We start from the raw sequence: 22,522 nt of genomic DNA on the forward strand, positions 1-22,522 counted from the left end.
GTGTGAAAAGACTGGGTAATATCACAAGCTACCCGTGAAACAAACATCCTTTTAAATGATGTAGTCGTCGGCAGTGCATCTTTTGGAATAGGTATTAAACGTTATATCATGGCTGTTAGTTTTGTTTCAACCATTATGCAGTCTGAAACGGCATTCAGATAGACTGGTGTGTTGTGATATCGCGTTTTAGAACAAAGGATGTGCAACATTCAAAGCTAGCTTGTATCTAAAAAGTTACGATGTTGTCCTATACTATGTCGTCACGCAATCCGTGACAGAAACACTAAATCCAAGATAACACTTTACAATCATGCCTCATAAAATTTTGTCAGAATTTCAACCTTTTTCGGAAGGTTTCATCTCGTGTGCACTGGTTTTGCTATTCTATATCAAAAACTTTCTTGAAAGTTCAAGTTCAACTTTGAATTTATTCCGTTATGTAACTCCCGTGATGCAACTCGGTGCCGCCATGTCAGTCGTTTTGACAACGGCGGCCATTTTGATTCCGATCACGCCCAAAGTGGGGCTGTACGCAATGATTTCCAAATAACTGTGTGTGAATTCGGTTAGCCGAGTTGATGGCGTCTTTTGTGTTGTTCAATCGGAGAAGGTCGCCATATTTTCGACAGGCGCCGAAACTCATCACGGACTCATTAAAGAATGAAATAAGGTTGCCTGTCTGTTACACTGACAAGGCCTGGAAAATTATTCAATCTGGAAGGGCACGACTTCGATGCGATTATGCGCAATTTCACTTGTAAGGGGCACAAGATAGACTAGATTGGATACACAAGACCAACTTCTAATATCCTAACCATGAGACAGAAATACGTGGGGAAATGTGGGTGGTGTAGTGAATGTCTTGCCAAGTTTTGGAAGGACGTGCTGCATCTGAAAGACTCTCTACGAACTAGTGTGTCAAGAATATGATTCTAGTCAGAAGTTATATCTTGTAGGAGATTGAAAACTGTGTATGGAATAGTTGGCATAAACTTGTGACTGTCAGCAAAACTGATTTTGTCCTTATTTCAAGTAAAAGAAAACAAAAGATTTCGAGTTTCGACCTAATCGTAGTTGTGTTTCTCTGTTGCATGAAGCAGTGGCAGCGACAAGATAAATGGCTACAACACCAGTGAGCACATTGCGTTTTATTACTCTTTACTAACGGGTTTCCCAGCTGATTATTTTGGGAAAAGGGGGGGGGTTCCATCGCATTGCCTCATATCTTCAGCTCAGCATCATTGGTGAAGCGAAATAAAAATAATACTGCTGCACGGAAAAAATTCATGCCGCATTTTACTACCCCGTATTGGTATGCAATTGTCACGATCAGCTTAGCATGCTGACCTAATGTGGTTCTTTCAGCTGACTCAGAATCTAGAAGTCCTGGGTTCGACTACCAAAACAGCAGGTCTCTGTAGCTGTGTTGTGGCCTTGGGGAACCTGGGACTTCTTTCCTCACTCCACCAAGGTGAAAATCAGTACCCACAGGCACTTCGGGAAGGGATTTCTTCTAGAATGGAACGTAAAGCCGGAGTTCCCAAGTTTGAGGAGGGCTACAACGTTAACTCGAGCCACACCAGGAGCACATTAAAGAACCAGCCACAGTCTGGTCTTACTAAGCTTGTACTTTCTTGTACAAATTTGATGTGTAACGTCTTGAAAGGTGATTTGCCAGTTATCCAACAAACTTTAAACGCCAGGTCGTCCGGAAACACCTGTTGCATCTGTCGAGCGAAATGTCAAAAAGTGACATGGTATTTAACCAACCGTAGGCCGCCTACGCTCATTACGTCAGTGGGGGATACTTGAACGCACGCTCTAGCAATCAATTTGTGGCAATTAGTAGATACTCCATTGCCGACTACAGGAAATAAATTGTCAAGTCTTCAAACGATTTGGCTTTTATCGTAAAAGGATTAAACATCGCGTTTGACATGTTTTGTATTTGTGAAATGCGATTGTGCCCTATAGATTGTATTTGACGACGACTAACGACATCATTGGTAGCTTAAAGACCAATTGTTTCAAATTGCACATGATTTACGTGTAGTCTTTTCAGCGTCACCGTAGTTGCCATGGCAATGACATATAAGCACTGTCTTGGTCTCCTTCGAGAAGCAATTAAAGCTGTAACGCACACCTGAGGCAATGGGCTAACATGTAAGTAAATGTCATTAAGCCTGCATATGCCTTACGTAGATCATAGATGTGAACCTTTACTTCCGGCAGTATTTCTTTAGCATATACAATACGTTTTCATCTTACCAATTGTGTGGACGCTTTTATTAGGAGTAAAAAGGATATATCATATTATTCTGGCATATAAGATGTAGCGCCAGCTATCATATGGCTTTGATTGGATATTTAAAATACCTTATACATACATAGACCTCAGACCCTTCCGCAAGTTTGTTGCATAAGGCAACTGTCTAGGAGAAAAAGACAGACAGAAAGAGACAGAGACAGAGATGAAGTTGCAGTATAGACTTTTAAGCGAATTTTTGGTTCTTGGGTTGAAAAAGATAGACAGAAAGAGACAGAGATGTAGTTGCAGTATAGACTCTTAAGCGAATTTTTGGTCCTTGGGTTGCAAGATAAAAGGCCCGATAAAAACGCATAAACAGACGTCCAAAACAAGCCAGAGACTGACCTCTGCTTGCAACCCCCCACCCCCATCGACTTGAAGGCCCAATCATTTGAGCGATCACAAAAGATTGCTAGACAAGGTCTGAAGGAAGGTCATTGGGCCGTAACCCGGACGACACTCTTTGCTCATCTAATCGGCAGGGCCCGATATGCAGTCCTGTGGACATGTTGACCAGTCATTTTTTGAAGGTAAAAGCAAAAAACAGACCATAGCAGACCCCAGTGGAAGGAAACTCATCACAGCCTTGTAAAGAGGATATTAAGTAATTAAGTATGTTAAGTTAGAATTCTTTGTAAAGCTAACTGGCTCGAAATTGATATTCGTATATGGCTATTCCATATTGTTACCGGTTCCAGGCATTTTGCTTGACGGAAATCTAAAATAAAGATTTCGTAATAAATGTTTTTAAACCTTTCACTTTAACAGCATACCCCATAATTTACAGGAATTTCTCTAGACGACTTTATGTTATTTTCTGGCCCCCATGAAACATAATCAATTATCATTCTAATCATCGCTCTTAGAAGTATGCATTACTTGTACATGGGTATGTTAGAATTCGTAGATGCATTTGTATTGCTACCTATTTCTTCCAAGTTGCCAAATTTCAATCCTAGATCTGAACACCTTATTTTATCTTTTATCTTATGTAAGACGTCAGAAGCTTTCCATAGCTCTTCCTGGAAAACGAGCAGGTGTCAGTTCAGCCCTCTGAGTCTAGACGCACCTGTCACTCAAGAACGTCTAACAAGAGGCGTGGGATTTCCTGGAGCGGCCACGGCGTCCGTTAATTACATCAACAGGGGATTTTGGAAAGACCACTGTCAATCAATTTCTACCAATTAGTGGATGACCAATCGTCGTTGGCAGAATGGACTCCATTTCGTCAACGGAAATGCTTTAAAACTACCGTTTTTCAAATTTTCTCTACAAAATCTTCGTACGTCTTTTGAATAGCCTGGTAGGATGTCTGTTAGAGCCGGCCCGGGTAATTAGGGCAAATTTCACATTATCCACACGTAAAGGGCTCCTCCTGTGCGACCGTCGTTGTCATGGCGACGGCATATCACGACCAACCTTTCCTCCAAGCAGAAGTCATTAAGGCTACAGCAAACACCTGGGGGGATAACACATCCAAATGTCAGCACGCACGCACGGTCCACGCAAATGCAACAGGTGCCTCCGGCAGAATTACTGATTTCAAGAGTTTGGCCCAATTCACACACATGTGGGCTGTGTGTGAGGAGCTTTGGGCTAATACTCAAGCGGAGGTTTTGTACCAGAAAAAGCTGCTTGGGTGGCCCAGGGTTCTCCTTGCACAGTCGTGAGTCGACTCATAATCGACTAGAAATGCGTTTGAAACAAGTTTTAACTGTAATTGCCGACACAAAAATTGGACTTACCTAAATTTGTGACTGTACAACACCAGTCTTTGCCAACACAGATGAACTTTCAAGCTAAAAATGCGTGTGTAAGTCGGGCCGATTTATTGGCACGCTTTACACACAGGTGGACTCAAGTCGCTCAGCTAACTGTTGCGTCCACGGTAGTTGAGACATGGCCTCCCGATGCCCACTCATGCATGATGAAACCAATTCCCACAACAACTTGTATGCAAATCTGCGCCGTTGAAAGGAATAACACAAAACTCTCGTTCTTGAATGGCAAGAGTTTTCCAAATCTACCAATCGCTGCCTTCAAATTGAAGTTTGAAAATGGACGGTTAACCGGATTGACATCTGGCCACCTGCTGCCTTCAACGTGAAGTTTGAAAATTGACGGTTAGCCTGATTGGCATCTGGCCACTCGCTGCCTTTAAATTTAAGTTTGAAAATTGACCGTTAACCCAGTTGGCATCTGGCCAATCGCTGCCTTCAAAGAGAAGTCTGAAACTTGACGGTTAACTTGATCTGGCCACAAGATGCCTTCAAAATGAAGTTTGAAAATTGACAGTTATCTGGACTGGCATCTGGGAACGATTTATACTGGAGACATTTCATTCGCGGAACGTATTATAATCGATTCTTGGGTAAAATGTGTTGGAGAAAACTAGAGCCAAAAGGCCAAAGGTCAACTTGCCATGTCAATAATCCACCATCAACACGTGTCTGATGGTTTGTTGTGTTTAAATGAGGTCATTGACCCTAGAGAAAACGGATTGGCTGAGTGATAACCCTGGCTTGCCCTAAGGTGGGCAACAGTTACTTTAGTTTAACCTTTGGCCCATATATGCTATGATGATGGGCGTACGTAAATGGGTTGTTTTGGGTGTGTCTGTTTGACGGATTTTTACCTCCGTGAAAATGGTGGCATTTTCTTTGGTCAGTCTCTTTGATGTTGATTTTGGCATGTTTGTGTTTTTTCCGCTTATTTTGGATTACAATTTCAGAAGCTATGGATGGATTGCGATTCGGGGCCTCTAACGGTTTTTCTTGGTACTGCAGCGAAACTTCCTGTTTTTTAAACCTTCTGTTGTATTGTCTGATGCTCAAAAACCTCATATATGAATGTGTTACGCATATTCTAGCCATGCTTGGAGTCTATATATTCTATCTTTTGTGTGTTTTTACCAATTCATAAAACCTATTAACATTGAAATAAGTCTTTCACGCTCGTTCTCATTTAAATGTACACATTTTGTAATCTCCGTTACCTTTAGAAGTAAGACGTTCCTGACATTAAGATATGCCACATATTAGGTACCAAGCTGACGTTTTTAAAAGCTAGAAAAGTTTTAAGTCGTCATAAAAACTACAGTTTAACATCTTATATGTGGCATATCCTAATGCCAGGAACGTCTTATTTCAATCGGTAACGGAGATTACAAAATGTAAATACGTCCCTTTCCAACCCTCTCTCGCGATATCATGAGCCTCACCTCAATTCACCTCTAGCTCTCCAGTGATCTGACGTAGCTGTGTTCGGGAGGTCTTCTTCGACAAGGGAGCAATTCCTTTCCTCGTTTCCACCTCATTTGCCCATTCAATCCTTCCCAATATCCTCCGTAATAACGGCTTCGTATAGGTGACGGTTAGGTCGTGAACTGTAGCCAACGCACTTCATCATCGGTAAAATTCGGAAATCCCCGACTTGACCCGAACACCACCGGACGAGCCCACGATTGGTGATTTTGAAGGGTGGTTACTTTTTTTTGTAGAACGAGAGTCAACTATGAAGATTTATTTTTTGTCTTCAAAGAATGAAACCGTCTTGAGACCTCGCGCGAAGTCTCGCGGCTTTGTTGTCCCGCGAGATTTGGGAGATAATGCAGTCATCAATTTCATCCACACTTCCGCGGGTCGTGAGTCGAGCAGACGACCACAAGAGACGTGGCACAGAATCCCGAATTCAACCAACAACCTGGGAGGCATCACGGGGTTTATAACTAAAAATAGCAAGGTAGCCGGAGGGATGGTCGATTGAAGCGATGCGGATGTCTACGATCAACACTAGGAATTTATATGAGCCCGTTTTCGGTTTCTTATACGGTACCGTGACTGCCGATGCCGTTATATTCTCATACCCAATTTTACGAGTCAAGTTTCTTAACAACTCGAATAGATCTTAACTCAAAAATAGGATATAAGATTTGTACATTCAGTGATAATTAAAGTCCTTCAACTCAAGATAGTGGAGCCTTTTATTCAGGAAACATACGTTTGCTGTATGTGCTATCTTTGCGTTTTAATTCCTCTCTTTAAGACAAAGACAGGGACAATGCGCCACTGCACTGAAGTTAGTAACTTATGTTAACAATGCCACATATACAAGGAACAAGATAGACTTGATAGATTCAACAATGACGATAACAATGATGATATGGAATAGTAATAAATAACATACATACATAGTGCGCCAACATCCTTTCCCCCCTAACCCATGTAGTGATGTGACTTTTATATCTGCTTGACGGGCGTTTGAATTTCTAAGAATATTACACGCCAAATGATTTCTGAATTACAGATAATAGTTTAGACGAATTAGATGAAGAGCTGATCTATATATGTAGTTAAAATCCAATAGAAATAAACGAATGTAGACACTTTACCGTTGTCGTCACACTGTTTCGCAATTTACGCTGAAGTACGTCAATCATAACCGCATGTAGTTTATGTTATTAGCGTGGCACGTTTACTTGCGTGCGTAGTAAATATACCGACCCCAATCTGCGAAACGATATACGCTTATAGCCATGAGCGTCACGGAAAAGTGGCGTTCTTCGGTACAGGCAAGATCTTATTAAGATTGCTTTGAATTTTCCTCGATTTCTCTTCTCTAATGTTCTTTTTTAATCCGAAAATGTAGGCGGCGAGGCCATTACTAATATCGCTAACGTCTTTTGGTCAGAGAGTGATATAACATATAAGATTCGATTAGATATTTTGGAAAGTGTGGGAGCCTGCTTTGAAGGCAGATAGCAACTATATATGGTAAAGATTAGACGCTGAGTTCTTGAAGTGGCACTTATGCACGTTAAACACACCATAGCCTCTGAATATGACATGCATATGCTTTTATGTAAGATGTTGTTTATACAAAAGTGAGAGAAACAAAAACTTTAAAAAAGGTCAAATTAAGTTGAAGGATTCAAAATCTTGTCATTCTTTCTTTGTCTAAAATTTAGAATAAACATAAGGACCACCTGGCCAATGTGACCACTTTTTTCTGGTCTCTTAGGCATTTTTTTCCTTTGACACAATCATTAAGAATCCTGTCTATAGTCCACATAGATAGGATTCTATCGGTCTCATGCATGGTCTTCTTGGACAGGTTTGACTGTATTTGATAATTATCTCCATGAAAAATGGAGATATAGTTTTGGGTGTGTCTGTCTGTGTGTTTGTTTGTCTGTTTGTGTTTCCGCACTACTCTAGTCAGCATAACTCAAGAGCCTCTTGATGGATTACAATGATATTTGGTATGTAGGCGGGTGTTGTGTAGCCGAAATTCAAGGTCGATTTTGGGCCCCCTGGTATGTGACCTTGTTATGCACTGCTTTGTATGTAACCAAATCGAACATCAAACTAAAAGAAAGGAAATAGCTATAGGAACTATACAAATGCTTATTGTCGTCACCAATTTAAAAAAAAAAACAATCATAAAGGATCGAAAGAATATCTGTTATAAGAAAGAATATCTGTTATAATTAGACTTTATGCACCATGGAAACTTCACTGATTTTTTTTCGGTTTCAACATGTCATTAACAAATATTTTTTACACCGAAAATTCTTTCCAAATAACGCAGGTACTCAATTTAGTAAATAGAGCACTCATATCGTTCGTGTTGACAAAAGTGCTATTACTTCAATGGGTTTTGAATCGCTAGCAATTGACTTAATAGCTGTTGCCCGTTTAAAGAGTTTTAAGTTGAACATGCCGTGAGAACACTACGCAATTACTCACCCAAAGAAAACGGCATCGGAAGAGCATATAACTTATTAATAGCAAAATTAACAAACAGGAACGATGTTTTTGTCACATTGACGTGCATTCAATTTCTGCTGAACAATAATTTGTGTCGAGATAAGTATTCTCCTCCACGCTGAAGCTGTCGCAGTGGTAAATTTTACAGGTTTGGTGGCAATTTGTGCCTCGATGTTATTGCTAGCCCTCTAAGGTGTGTGGTCACGCATACATTTGATCGTACAGTCTCTCACATTACTAGTTTTGGCACCAAGGCCAAGTCTAGTCTTCTCACGGTCGTGTTCTCACACTGTATATTAATAACATCTCGAAACAATATTTCAGGAAAGAAGACTCCGAATGCAAATTCATATCTTGACGTCAAGCATTAACTTGTTTTTCACATATCGAAAATTGATAAGGAATGGATTTATTCTAATTCATCATTATTTGTTCAAAACCACGATTAAAACAATTATTTTGGGTGAAAAGGTAAACAAGCATCTTTATCTGAAACTGACAATCACATGATGCTGCCCTGTTGCATGCATGCTTATTTATTTGCTTGTTTTGTTCTGCTTTTGTTTTATCTGTTGAAAACATAAAGCTACATATTTTTAGCCCACAGGCCTTAAGTTTATTATACTTGAGTATATCTTTGTTTTGCTTTGTTCTACTTAATGATTTAATATCATAGAGTCAAGAGTGACATGGAGTGAATCAAGGCCTCTGTTTTACCGTAAAGTAACACATATATCGATTTTGCAGTGATACCATACCGACAATACCACTCAATATGCCCGATACTTTTCTCTCCGGCACGTTGCACTCAATACCAACCCTATTGGGGGGAAATGAAAAAAGGCAATTTACGCCTTAGCGCGCATGTTTCAAATTGCTTTGCCAAATAGAAGTGACTAAAGTGAGAAGATTGCACCCTGTCGTAATCGCTCCCAGTCAAGTCCCGAGCTTATATTGCGGACAAGCCTCGTTGAAGGTACTGTCCGTAGGTAGATACAATTGGCTTGGGGGCTATCCACTGTCTTTACAATATCGCTGTGCTGTGCGCTACTTGTTGTACACTCATTGCGATCGTTTGGAAGAGGGTTTTATATTTTTATGATCCTTACTCGTAGCAAGTCGGGGATTGGGTTGTATATATTTATAGAGTGAGAGAGACGAAGAGACATATTTAGCACTGTATGACTCTCTAAGAGCTTGGAGGCTCAATGGAGATGGTTGTACGTAAATAAGAGTTCCCGGATGTCTCGCAAACTCTCGCACACATGCAAATCTCGTGAGAACAGAGTGCTAAGTACTCGTCGTTTTTGCCCTTTATATTCCACCGGCAAATTAGTACGCAGGACCAGCATACTACAATTTCAACCTTTACACGCTTTTAGATAGCGTGTGTGGTGTTTAACACGGTTGGGGGTCTGAATGGGGAGTTGAAAAGTACTCTCATGAAAGCATAAATGTCTGTAACGTTATTCTTAACTACCACACAATGGCCTACAATGAGACAACAATACACATATATTTCCCCCTTCATAGAAGGTATGTTTAATTACCTACAATACAAATATAGAGATACTTGGTTACATACTCGTTTGGCACGTATACTCACACCGTATCACATGTAACGATATTGACACACATAACATATGCACAGACACAATAGCGACTCTGGTTCAATCTTTGCTATCTACAGATATACATTGTAAACATGTCACTACAGCAAAGCGTAGTTTCTAGTTATGATTCCCAAAAGCACAAATAACGTGCCTTTAAACTTACAGGTTCTTTTCATATAAATATTTGAACGTTTCTGTGCTTCCCCAAAGACGTTAGATAAACTGGGATAATAAATCGTTTATTAGGTGTGAATAAAACATAACAAAGGTGTATTAACTAATCCTTGGCACCGTAAGGATAAATGGCTTGCCGTCTTTCTTACTGCCAAAAGTCGTTTGTCTCAATGTAGTCGTGGTTTCTCTCGTTCCTTTAAGTAGGACAGACGATACTTTAAGAAAGAGCAGTCTGATGAACGCAGGTGCGAAGACGATTTTTCAAGACGTCTCAGTTGGAAGAAGACGTATTGAAAGAGGAACGGAATTTTCCATTGGTCCTTAAGCCTTAGGACCAGACCATTCTATCTTTCTTGGGAGGGACTTACAGTATGTTCAGTTTTGTGTGAAAAAGATGCCAAAGAAAATGTCTTTTCAGAGAAACCTAAATCAATGAAATATAAATATGAAATATAAAGACAGCCAATTTTTAGTCTCTGAGGCCTAAGAATACTATAAGATGAAAGTAAAAATATAAATGCCATAGGAAGGAGGAAACGAAGAAATCTTAGATGTATAATCGACTAAAAGGGCCACAAAAACAAACACCCAGCTTGTCTTCTTTAGACGTTATAAAATGTACACCTATCAGATACTTCAATGCACAGAACTTTGTTCTCATACACAGTCTACTACTGCAGCATGCAACCTCTCTAGCAGCACAATTGCTCAATATATATATCACAAAATTTCACATTTCACAGAAACACATATATACTACATATTCCCATCTTTTTCTTTTTTTACAATAACACGTTCTCTCTCTTAAAATGCATCTCAAATAATACACCGTAAACTTTCAGACGTTCTTGTGTGATATCTTTTTTGGCAACGTCTCCTGAATATTGACCGTTTTTCCGAAGTGTCACACAATAGGCGCGAGGGCACCAGTTGCAGAACCCATTATTTCACCGGTATAATAGAAGAACTCCTTTTTCATTACACCACGCCGCCGTTATTGAGGGACAACAATTTCAGCAATTAGTTCCCGGCCACCTCACTTACAAGAGACAAAACGTTACAGGAATACAAATTAGTTCGATTCTAAACTACAGTATCTGTGTGTTTTTTTTCTACAGACAATTCTATACAACATTAACTCACAATACCCTGTATTCCAATTGCTTTCTTTGATAAGTCTGATAGATATTTCATATATCGCTTTTTTGTCATTTTGGCACACTACATGTTTCTTTCCGTTAAAAGTATCTAAAAGCGAGTTCAGCAAAAAAGATCTATTAAGTGTAAAAAAAATCTACTTACTCTATCGTTGGTAGGAAAATATGTCGACAACTTAACACAGCGCGACATATCTAACAAACGGATCCAAAGAAAAATGTGATCAGATTAACGCTAAGGGATCAATCATAATCAATTTGTTTCCTACTAAAGTGATCTTTTTGAATGTTCTGCCGCATCAACCAAAAGTAAATTATACAAGAGCAGTGTTCCCGACATCAGTCATTGTCAGCAAGCGGTAATGAAATTTGTACCCACCGATCTGTTCTCGCTAATCAATGCTCTATTCCCCATCCTGTGAATAAGTAGAAGAAACCATTGATAATCGTTCTGAAAACCGTTTCTAAACGTCCATAATGTCAATCTTGAGAAATGCCTCCTTTCGTTACACGGATGTGTTATCTTGATACACAGTTTCTTGAGTTGAATCAACGGCGGCGGAAGAAGCGCTTTCTTCTGCCGAGTCCCGGCGGTGAGACGTCGTGCAGTTTGGGCAGACGGCTGGTGACGCTGTACGTGTCCACCCACTCCCCGGGCGCCTCCTCGGTCCCCCCGCAGTCCGGACACACCAGCTTCAGGCCCAGGTCGATCCGGATCCGGGCTCGCAGGGCGTCCCGCGCCGGCATCCGCTCCAGACAGCCGGCACAGAACAGGTGGATGATGTTCCAACAGGCGGGCGGCTTGGAGGAGTGGAGCAGCGCCGCGCACTCCGCGCACACCTGCCGGTCGTACAGCTGGTGGAGCCCGGCCGGGGAGGTGGGAGAGGGCGGCCCGGGCGAATTCCCGCCTCCCTCGGAGTCCGAGCTGCTGTCAAACGCACACATGTCTATCTTCCTGTGCATGTGCCGGCTCTCCGCGCGCTGCTCAAAGGGCGAGTAATTACCAGCGAGCGCCTCCATACAGTAGCGTACCTTGTCCATGGTGCTAGCCCGCCTTCTACCAAGTCCGTTTAGCAACGCTAAAGAACGTTACGGTCTAAACTCTCTGCCCTTCTGTCCCCCTTCAAATACTTTAAGTGTCCATGTAACGGAGTCTTCACACAAAGCTTTTAAAAGCCTGTCTCTGTAAGCGCTGAGGGGCTTTTTAGCGGCGGTCCTGTCCACCTGTGCTCCGTAGATCCATCAACGTGCTCTGTGTTCTGCCCCGCCGCGCTCCAAACAACCTGTCGGGCCGCCGCCGGCTGATGAGTTCTCCCTTGTCCCTCGTTAGTAACCTCGAGCTGGAGCCAAGCTGAGCAGAGGTGACGCTCTCTGTACGCAGATCGATGGCGTGCTTGATCTAAAATAACGTCCAACTCTTCTATTTATAGCAGCGCTGAAGAGAGAGTGGGCCTTCAGTCAGTCAAGAGGTTGACGGTTAATTTGTGAAAAGTTCAAAGTCACAGCACAGCGTCTTTGAAAATGCTCGTGCTGTCTCTTCTCCGCCCTCCTCTGTGGTAGTGAGAACGAATCGGCACTGACCTGACGTCTTTCCCCGTATCAGTTCTTCTTTCCTCCGCCGCTAAGCCAGATCATCCATCGTCAGACGATCTTGTGCAATCTGCTCTGCCAAATCCTGTTCCCGCCTTTTTTTTTTTACGTCGCACACATCAAGTCCGGATGCGCGGCTAGCCGCGAGAGTTAACGAGCCCAGGCGGGCGAGCAAGGCCCTACACCGTACTTCATTACACTCTCGCCCCTTGGTAGATCTGTTTTCCCCCTAGTTAACATTCACGTGGGGAGAGTCCGCGTTCCCCTGGCCACAACCTCGCGGTCTGGGGTTGATCGATTCAACCATGCGATCCCCCTCTTCCTTGTGGCCGATTAATAAACCCCTTATGGCGCCGTGAAGTTTGAACACGTCAATCCTGTGCGTAGTCTGACGACAGGAAACAATGTCAAACCCTTCGCGAGGGCGTCAATTTGTACGCAAACGACAGGCAGCTGCTTCCGATGCCCGGATGAAGAGAAATACCCAATCCCGGCCCAGCAAACTCTCGCGGACCATTTGTGTATTCACGCCACGCTCGTGTCTAGCCCCGTATAGACCAAGAGACTGTATCTGAATGGTTCTTTAGGTATGTATATAATGGGTCTAGGGGAGGAAAGGCGGATCGATTCGCCGATTTCATGCTAACTTGGCTCCTACATCGCGCACGCGTTTTACAAATTTCATAACTGCCTTCGATCATTCGAGTCCCAAGACACGTCGGTATTAAAGTCATTTATTCATTCACGGCCGCGGGTTCAGCTCGCTTTACTACGGTAATGAATAGGCGGCTGGGGGAATGCGCGGCTAGTAATAAAAAAGAGATATTTCCCATCAATCTTGCCGCCAATAATCTAGCACCCATCTATTACTTCTGGGTAATCACCACTTCCTACATGTGTCGGAATGCATGATAAATTTGCTACGGGCTATCCGTCCCTCAGGAAAAAAACACACCCCTCCCCCCTGCCAAACGATAATAAAAGCGCGGGAAACTCTCGTTCCCAAACTTGCAAACGGCCGCTTGCGTTCACCACTTCCTACATGTGTCGGAATGCATGATAAATTTGCTACGGGCTACCAGTCCCTAAGGAAAAAGACACCCCCCTTCCCCCTTCCCCCTTACCAAACGATAATGATAAGCGCGGGAAACTCTCGTTCCCAAACTTGCAAACGGCCGTTTGCGGTATTGAAAAAACAAAAAGTCCGATATTCGATACATTCCCCCCGTAAAATACGTTTTTTCTCAAATCTTATTCATACCACCATCACCATGAACATGACTTGAGAGAACGCTCAGGGAATATGCATGAGTCTATTACGCTCCCATTTTGGGCCCGACATAGATTAGACCAGCAGGAGATTTGGCCTAATCTCTTCCACCTCAGATGCACCGCTAGGAAACTACCAAACAGCGCCGCAAATGGACACGGGAGAATCCCCCTAATAGGATCATCATGAAAACGGTCCAGATGCATGGTCGCTCCGAAAATCCCGGCTCTACCGAGATAGATACGATAAGACGACACCGCTCTGCGAGAAATAGATAACAAGCTTGTCTTCGCTTTGAAGAGAATTGTTCCCACCTTTGTAAGGCTTTCCAGACTTCAAGGAAGAAGAATGATTGTATTTGGAGAAGAGAGAAAGAAGGGAAATGAAGTTTTATGTTAGACCTTCCACTGCAAGGTCGTTTTCCTCAATTAGCAGAGGTCACTGCCCTTAGACGTAAAGGTTAGAGTATCAAGGACATAACCTAGTCTACCGTGATCCGAATCAAAATGCAGTGATAATAGAACCTTAAAGTTTACGATTCTGCCGTACAAAGTATGCATCAGATATTGTTCTGAAAGCTTTCTTCATTTCATATTCGAGCCTTTACTTGTTTACAATTTCAAAAGTGAATATTGATATCCAGTATTTGAAAACTGAGTTAAGATCTTCTTTTTTCACTTAAAATCATTCGATGAATTTAAAACATTAATAAACACAGTAAAATTGAATCAGGTATTTTTTTCTGACTGAAAAAAATATATATTTGATCAAAGTAGTGTTTGATAATTTAAAAGAGAATTCTGATTTCTAGTAATATGAATTAGTAAAGGAAAAACACACCGTTTTTCCAAATGATGAACCCCCAAACTCACGTTTTAGTGCTGGTAATTAAGTTCAGATCTTATCATTAAACAATCCCTTTCAGAACTCATTTCTCAAGGACAGGGAAATCATCACATAGAACGAAAGAAACTAGTAAGGCTTTCAGTAAATGATACATCTCTTACACCGCTAGACTTAATATGAATGATCGTCGAAGTCAAATTGTTGCCCATTAAACAATTAAGTACACGTACACATTTGCGTTTCCATTTACGGCTGACTGGAGCACTCGTTTATTTTCGAGACACGCTTAAATCATATACCCGTTTGGTGGCAACAAATAAAACGATTAGAATAATACTGCAATTTGTGGCGTCGCGTGGCGTAATGGCAGGGTGGCCTAGAACCCAGAGATCCTGGGTTCGAATCCCCTGGCATATCCCAGCGTATATACGCCGGAAAGTGGGATTTACCAATGGTGGTAAATGCTGGTAAAGTCTGGCAATGTTTAATTTAATTACCAATATGCAAACATTACCAGACTTTACTAGCATTTATCACCATTGGTAAATCCCACTTTCCGGCCAGTAGTGCCATTGAGATGCACGAATTTTCCTCACTTCACTTGGATGAATATGAGTACATAGCTTTGGTTAGGGACGTCCCTCGAGCTCTGATAGGACGTTAAATGGAGGTCCCGTGTTTCAGGAGAGCTGTCGCGTAAAAGAACCCACCACACTTATCAAGAAGAGTAGGAACCAAATAAATCTCTTCGGATATGCAGCTTGTGCTGTTTAGTAAAAACCTGTTGCCGGATAAACAATACAAATAGACTATCAAAGCAAACAAACAACACCAAAGTAAAATTCCTTAACATCTTCAATCGAAAATTTGGTCAGAAAATTCACAATTGAAGTATATATGATATTCCAAATTCTAGAAAACGATACGGAAAATGTCAAGGAATGGTAATTTTGTTTAGATACATTTCATGCTTGATACATAGAACAACACCATAGTTGAGCCCATTCCTTTTACTATCATACAATGTATTGTACTAAAATGGCACCCATTTGTTCATTAGTTTCTCTACATTTACTCGTCCTTTTATTGATAAAGTAAACATTACGGTAACCCTGTTTTCCCTTACTATAGGCCTATACTAATATACAGTTCTTTGTGACGAAACAAAAACATGTCAAAAATAATGATTTACAAACTGTATCATTATACACGGATAGAGAATATACATGGTTCTATTTTTTAAGACTAAGAGTGTCTCTTTTGCCAGATGTTCGCAAAAATGACGATAACATGCAAGAGACACCCAAGCTCGAGAAATATAAGAGCTATCATTAGAATTGATGATAGTTATACTTCACTTACTGACGGCACTACCTCGCCATTAGCGTAATGCATACTTTGGAAGATGAAGGCCTTTTAGGCGAGCATTACTGCAAATGAGGCTTTTACTTTGCAGTATCTTATTACTGAGCGACTTTCTATTCTGTTTTAATCTCCCGCCTTCTGTTACTGACAATTACTGTAATGAGGTAAGAGTAAGTCTGTAGACTACTATAACATATTAGTTGAGTTGATAGTGAGTTGCTTCAACAGTTATTTAGGTCTTTGCACTAGACAATTTGAATATGATTCAAGATGCAAACATATGGTTTATAAGATAACAAAATACACCAGAAAAAAGTGTGTGTGTGCGCGTGCGTGTGTTTGTATGTATGTATGTATGTATGTATGTATGTATGTATGTATGTGTATGTTTATCTCTCTCTCTCTATATATATATATATGTGTGTGTGTGTGTGTGTGCGTGGTGTGTGTGTGTTTGTGTGTTCGTATGTGCATGTATGTGTATTTGTGTGTTTATATAAAATCATGTGTGTCTGTGTGTGTGTGTGTGTGTGTGTGTGTCTTTATGTGTTTTAGTATGTGGGTTGGTGTGCTTTTTCATACGAAATGCACAGTTCAATTTTCACGCAACCCTTCCTACGTTCTTTCTTGGTCCACATATCCCTAGTTTCATACAGATTAAAACTCTAACGTCAAATACTTCCCGTGTATCTCTACGCGTCCCACATGAAAACTTCATTTCCTCCTTTCTCCACCAACCAGACTAACAAACCCCAAATGACCTTGCCTCAGGAGGCCAGACCACGTGACTTAATGCTCTCCCAAGATATTATCAGACAACAATAGATAAATGTAAAATTCATAATCATGCCTTTAAGTAGAAATCAAACCACATTCCCAAGACTGTACGCTTTTGCAAGCATAATCTTTTTCAGGACGTAAAGCCTTGGCCCTTGTGTATACACGTATTACCTCCGTATCAATATACAAACTGAAAGGGTGATCTTGAATAGGATTTATGAAGGAAGCATTCCACTTCACGGAGCTTATGATATGCACTTTAAATCAAATAGGTACGATGAATATTTTATTAGTATGTTTCGCGTGAGCCTCTTTATGATGGAAGGGCGTTTGATACCAGGGCGCGGAAGAAATATCAAAATTTCATACAAAGAAACGTTCCCCTAGTCGCATTTCTTAAAAGTATAACATGATTTAGATAATTTTTTTCGATTTTTTTCTGTGAATAAATCTAAAGATATTATGCCCGAGTATTAATGAGGATTTGAAATAGAATAAGATTGTTATTTTAGGTATTCAAGATGATTGTATATGAAAGAATTAGATATAGATAAAAATCATTTACCAAATTGGAATATCTGTTGCAACACAACGGGAGGTGCGTTTCGTAAAGTTCAGAATAAAAAAGAAAAGAAAATCTGTTTCACACGACATGGAGATATTTGAATGTTTACGCCCAAGGCGGTCTTCTTGTAATTTCACCTAATATCCGTGGTGCGCATGATGTAGCTCAACTGCCGGTGAAGTCTTTAAGAAGAAGTAATGCTGTTATTCAGGTAAAGATTAAGATTGATTGCACCTTAAGTCGTCTCCATGGGCCTTCTTAAGTATTAGATACTCCGTCTTCGGCTCGTGGCACTCTAGATTCAGACACGGTAGTTATGATACTAAATTTGGATACATTATAAAGAAATAAAGCCACATTTTTGCATGGCTATTGAAGAGTGTTGGCTCTTCAGATGCTAGCTGCGTTCTAATTAAGAGAACGCAGTAACGAATGTTGCGCTTACGGCGTGGTCGCATTTGTCGTAGGTTGTCTGAGCGATTTTGGTGTCGTAGAATCTTACGAGACAGAACCAGCTGCCGACAAGGACCCAACTCAACCTTTTCCGACAGCTAGTTTTTGTACGACACATGCAAGACTATCCCAAGTTAGAATGCCCTTTGTCTGCTATCGCACGACTATAGTACGACGAATGAGGCCGGCCGGGTCACAACTGTTACGGCTTCTCTGAGTACGTGAACTATCTCTAACATTACAGGTAACTATCACATACTGCAATCAGTACATTTGAATTTGGCACCACGGTAAAAAAATAATAATAGCTGCAGCTCAACTGTTTGAACGCTCTCTCTCAACCCCTTCCATAGCACATAAAATATACATTTCCACTAGTTGAAACTGTTTTACACAAACATGAGAGAAAGGTGGAGAGAGAAAAAATACAGTATTCCGCCTGACTGGATGCCTTGTATCCCAACACGGGGCTAATGTGCACTTTCAATTTTACAGAGAGAGAGACGCGCGTCTCCTACAAAATTGGCCGTGCGTCTGAGATGAGAGCGCTGGTGCGGAACGCTTCGCGTGCTCACCCCATCTCCCTAATGGCGGTACTGATGCCAATAATTGCGCCAGAATAGGCCTCTCCTATAGGGGTGGAATTGTAGAGTAGACGCAAGACTCCAAGGGAGCGGCGAATGCGAGGTTAACGACCTTTTGGATGCTGGAAACTTTGTTGTTGTGAGTTCTGCCGTGACTGCGTCTGCGCACTAGACCGGGATAAGGCAAAATGGCGGACGTGGATTGGACCTTGGAAATGTGATTATATCGACCATGTAATGGTACTACATTTTTATTGGGAAGGCAAAATGTTATGATAACCATTTCAATATTGATTTTTGACCTGGTGAATGCCTCATTGCGGACTATCTCTCTTATCTCTATTTCTCTCTCCCTGACTCTCTCTCAGGCACACGCAGACACACACAGGCACACACAGACACACAGAGGCACACACAGACACACACAAACACACACACACACACACACAAACACACACACATACACATACTGTAACATGCACATGCACATTTTCTTTCAAAACTGCAATAGTAGACGAAGTTTAAAAACAAAATTAAATGGAATCACGAATTTTAAACATAAAATTTCTTCTCCTTGTAAAATATTTCTTAGTTCAAGGCTATCAGTTCAATCACTTAAGGACGCAGGTGGTTAGAAGACGACAAAGCATCCCTTTAAGACGACAAGGTAATACCAAATAGCCGTGGCTTCTCCGCAAAAGATTTTCATTAAAACCATATCTGACAAACCTAATAATCGTCAAAGAGACTGCTGGGCTTCTAGTGCTTCTTTCGTATAGCGGATTTAACTCAATTACGTAGTAAAGTTCCCGATCGATCATATTTGTCTCAGTGAAACCGAGCTTTTGAGGTAACTTGGTGTTTGTGAAGGTTCGTTATTTATTGACATTTGAATGCTAGGCACGTCGCACTAACACTAACAGGACGTTGTGTCAAAAGTGATAGAGGATGACCCCAAAGGTAAGATGCAGGAAGTTTTATCATAAATCAAACATGACAGAGAGTCCATGGAGGAGACTACTATCTTACGGGTATTTATCGTTTACGGTCTGTCTATTTGTGTTTTCACAGAAATACATTTTTTCCATATGCTAGTTTAGAATTCCATTCACAACGTCACGAATAAAAGTGATTACTATGTGTCCATAAACGCATTAACCTGACAGGAAAGGGTCCTCGGTAGAAATACTGTCTACTAATAATGTTTAAAATGGAAGCTCTTGGCTACACGTTGTCGCCTGCACTTTTCGTTGAGTGGCATTTGGACGCTTTTACTGTCTTCGTCATAACTGTATATGACGCCAGTTTGGAACCATCCTTCTACCCAAAGTGGCGACAAGGCTTTTTACATCACGCACACCACTGCATTCTAAGTGAAGACGATAGTTTGGACAGTTTTCTTACAAATTAGAGCAACGCGACTTCGACAAGCTGCATCCACACACTTTCTGTCTAATGGAATATCAAATACACTTAGAGCGTAAGAGCAGTAAGAGTAGACGGTTGAAACTTAAGAGGGTGCTTTGTATTCCAACCCATAACAGCGAAGAATGTGTTTAAAACTTGGCTTAAGTTTGCTCGAGTGGACGTAATTTCTTTGCCGTAACATATTTGTTCGCTGTCTAGAGGGCTGTACACGAGAAAGATCACACCTTGGAGTATCCTTAGAAATAGGTCGGACTGCGTTTTCCTCTTTTTCCCTTGGGAATGTTCTTACTTTCATCATGCCCATCTTAGTCTTGATCAGATCATCCCAGCCAACTCGCCGACTTCACTTCCTGATGAGAAAATCGATACTTGCGGCACGCTTGATTGAAGGCCTTTGTTTCCCTTCTTTGGTATTACGCCAGTCGATGAAGCTTGAAAGGAGCGCAAAAGAAGCAAACCCCGATATGCGAAGCTAAAATGCGTTTCTTCTACACTTATGTATGCATTTACTTCGATTTTTATTACACAAAGGTATAATAAGCATGTCATAAGTTTAGGCCGCTAAGCTGTTTTACCGTGCACGCATATAAATAATGTATACGCACAGTGCACTTCTATGGGACATTTAGAGAATCCTTTAATGTTATAAGTTCGGTTTCCGGCCACTGGCGAAATTTCAGGGATAGTTTGCAGCAAATTGGAATCAATTCTTGGCCCCCTACCTTAACGACCTCGCTACCCTTGTCCCGCCAAATGGGTTCCCTCTGTATCGAACGACCTCCAAGATCGACGTGAGTTCCTTTAAATCATGTTCTTACAGTGTCACGGCTAAGTCAGCAAGAAGTTCGTTACGATACAGGGAAGGGTAAGAAAAATCTTTGAAGTTACCGTCTGGCGTCTAACAACGGAAACGAATAGGGCCGATGGATCATGGACTGTAGGTAGTAATACTGTCATCTATCTGCGACTCAGTTCGACCAATGGGAGAAGGCGGTGGTAACCTTGTAAGAGAATGATTGACGTATCGAACGGACGAGGACTTATGCTAAAGAAAATGGCGGCAAGGACTCCATTTTGAATATCGCTTATCCAAATCCCTTAATGTTCAACTTTATAGAAACGTTATAAGATTGACTAGCCATGTCAATATGATATGTAACGCCACAATACACTCTTCTGGGCACAGGAATTGAGATGCGTTACAACACCACAACCAACAAACAGTAAACTTGTGAACTTGGGGTTGGCATTAACCTAAGAACCTTGTAGATGAACTTGTGGGTAGATGGACGCTGAGTTATGCGTCCACAACTACTACATACGTAGCTGCTCCATACATGCTTACATTCGAACCAGGTAATAAACATACGTGCATACAAACATTTTGTATAAAATAAGTCAGAACGCCAAAACCTTATGAAGATAAAAGTTTGTCCATCTATTTTGGATACTGTGAAATCATTTATTTTCCCGGAGATTCAATTTCGTATTATAAGGTTTTGGGGTGTTTTAAGTTTGCGATCGAAACAATACTGTATCGAAAAAATAATACATATTTGGGGGGTGTCATGATTTCGCGGTGGAGCGGTACTGTGAAAATAAAACCACCGCGAACATTTGAAGATTTACAGTATTGCCACCGACCAAACCCGGACCGTGTCATAATGCATATTTGAAGGATGATGTGATCGATAAAGATGTCGTTTACCACGCCTAACTCAAACGAGTTCTACTTGTAAGCTACATTTTACTGTGCTTTGCGGGATCTCAGTACATTTTATTTGTGTTTTTTCGACCCCATTATTTTTTTATTACTGACACACGGTAGTGGTGTGACTTTGCCACGTATTTTAGGCCCACATTTGGAAGCGCGTTGCTTTGCATCACATATTTGGGCCAAGAAAAATAACTGTTTTGTGTTTTCGATCAAAGTCCTGAATAGAATAGAGTCAGTGGTGGGCATTTCTCCTTTAAACAAATCCAACAAATAGAGTCTAACAATCAAGAAATAAAACGCATCTGGACTCTGGTATTTTCAACATGTTACTGTGATATACATCATAAACGGTGGCGTAATGGCAGGGTGTTACCCGGTATGCAATACAAACAAATAAAACTCAACAAATTTTTACTACTCATCCGCACATCAACAATAGTTTCAGTCTGTTAACTTGCAGAGTGTGAAATACAGGAAGTCTCATAACTTAGATGTCAGATTGGAAATGTTATGCCCCTTGCCATCGTTCGACCTCCCCCCCCCCCAAAAAAAAAAGCTAGCTATATAGGGTCAGCAGCTTTTGCAAGGGTCGGTCGGATAAAAGGAAACAACACATTTCTTTTCCTTGGCCTGAACACTTTTAAACTTACTGACAGAAAGCACCACAAAGCATAACAAACTGCGATTTTCTTAACGAGCGGTGTTATGCTTTCATTACCTACTTTCCCAAAGTCTTGATTAATTCTTTATCTCATTTTTGCGTGATCGTTCTAGACACTAAGTGCCAACGTATAATGCTAAATGCGTCACCAAAGACATTCGTTTGACGCGATGGCCCTCACAGGATTCGAATGAATCACCGCGAATAAGACACTCTTTTCAGTCTCCCAATGTGTTTTGCACG

This window comes from Branchiostoma lanceolatum, chromosome 8 (genome assembly GCF_035083965.1).
Source record: "Branchiostoma lanceolatum isolate klBraLanc5 chromosome 8, klBraLanc5.hap2, whole genome shotgun sequence".
Classification (NCBI taxonomy): domain Eukaryota; kingdom Metazoa; phylum Chordata; class Leptocardii; order Amphioxiformes; family Branchiostomatidae; genus Branchiostoma; species Branchiostoma lanceolatum.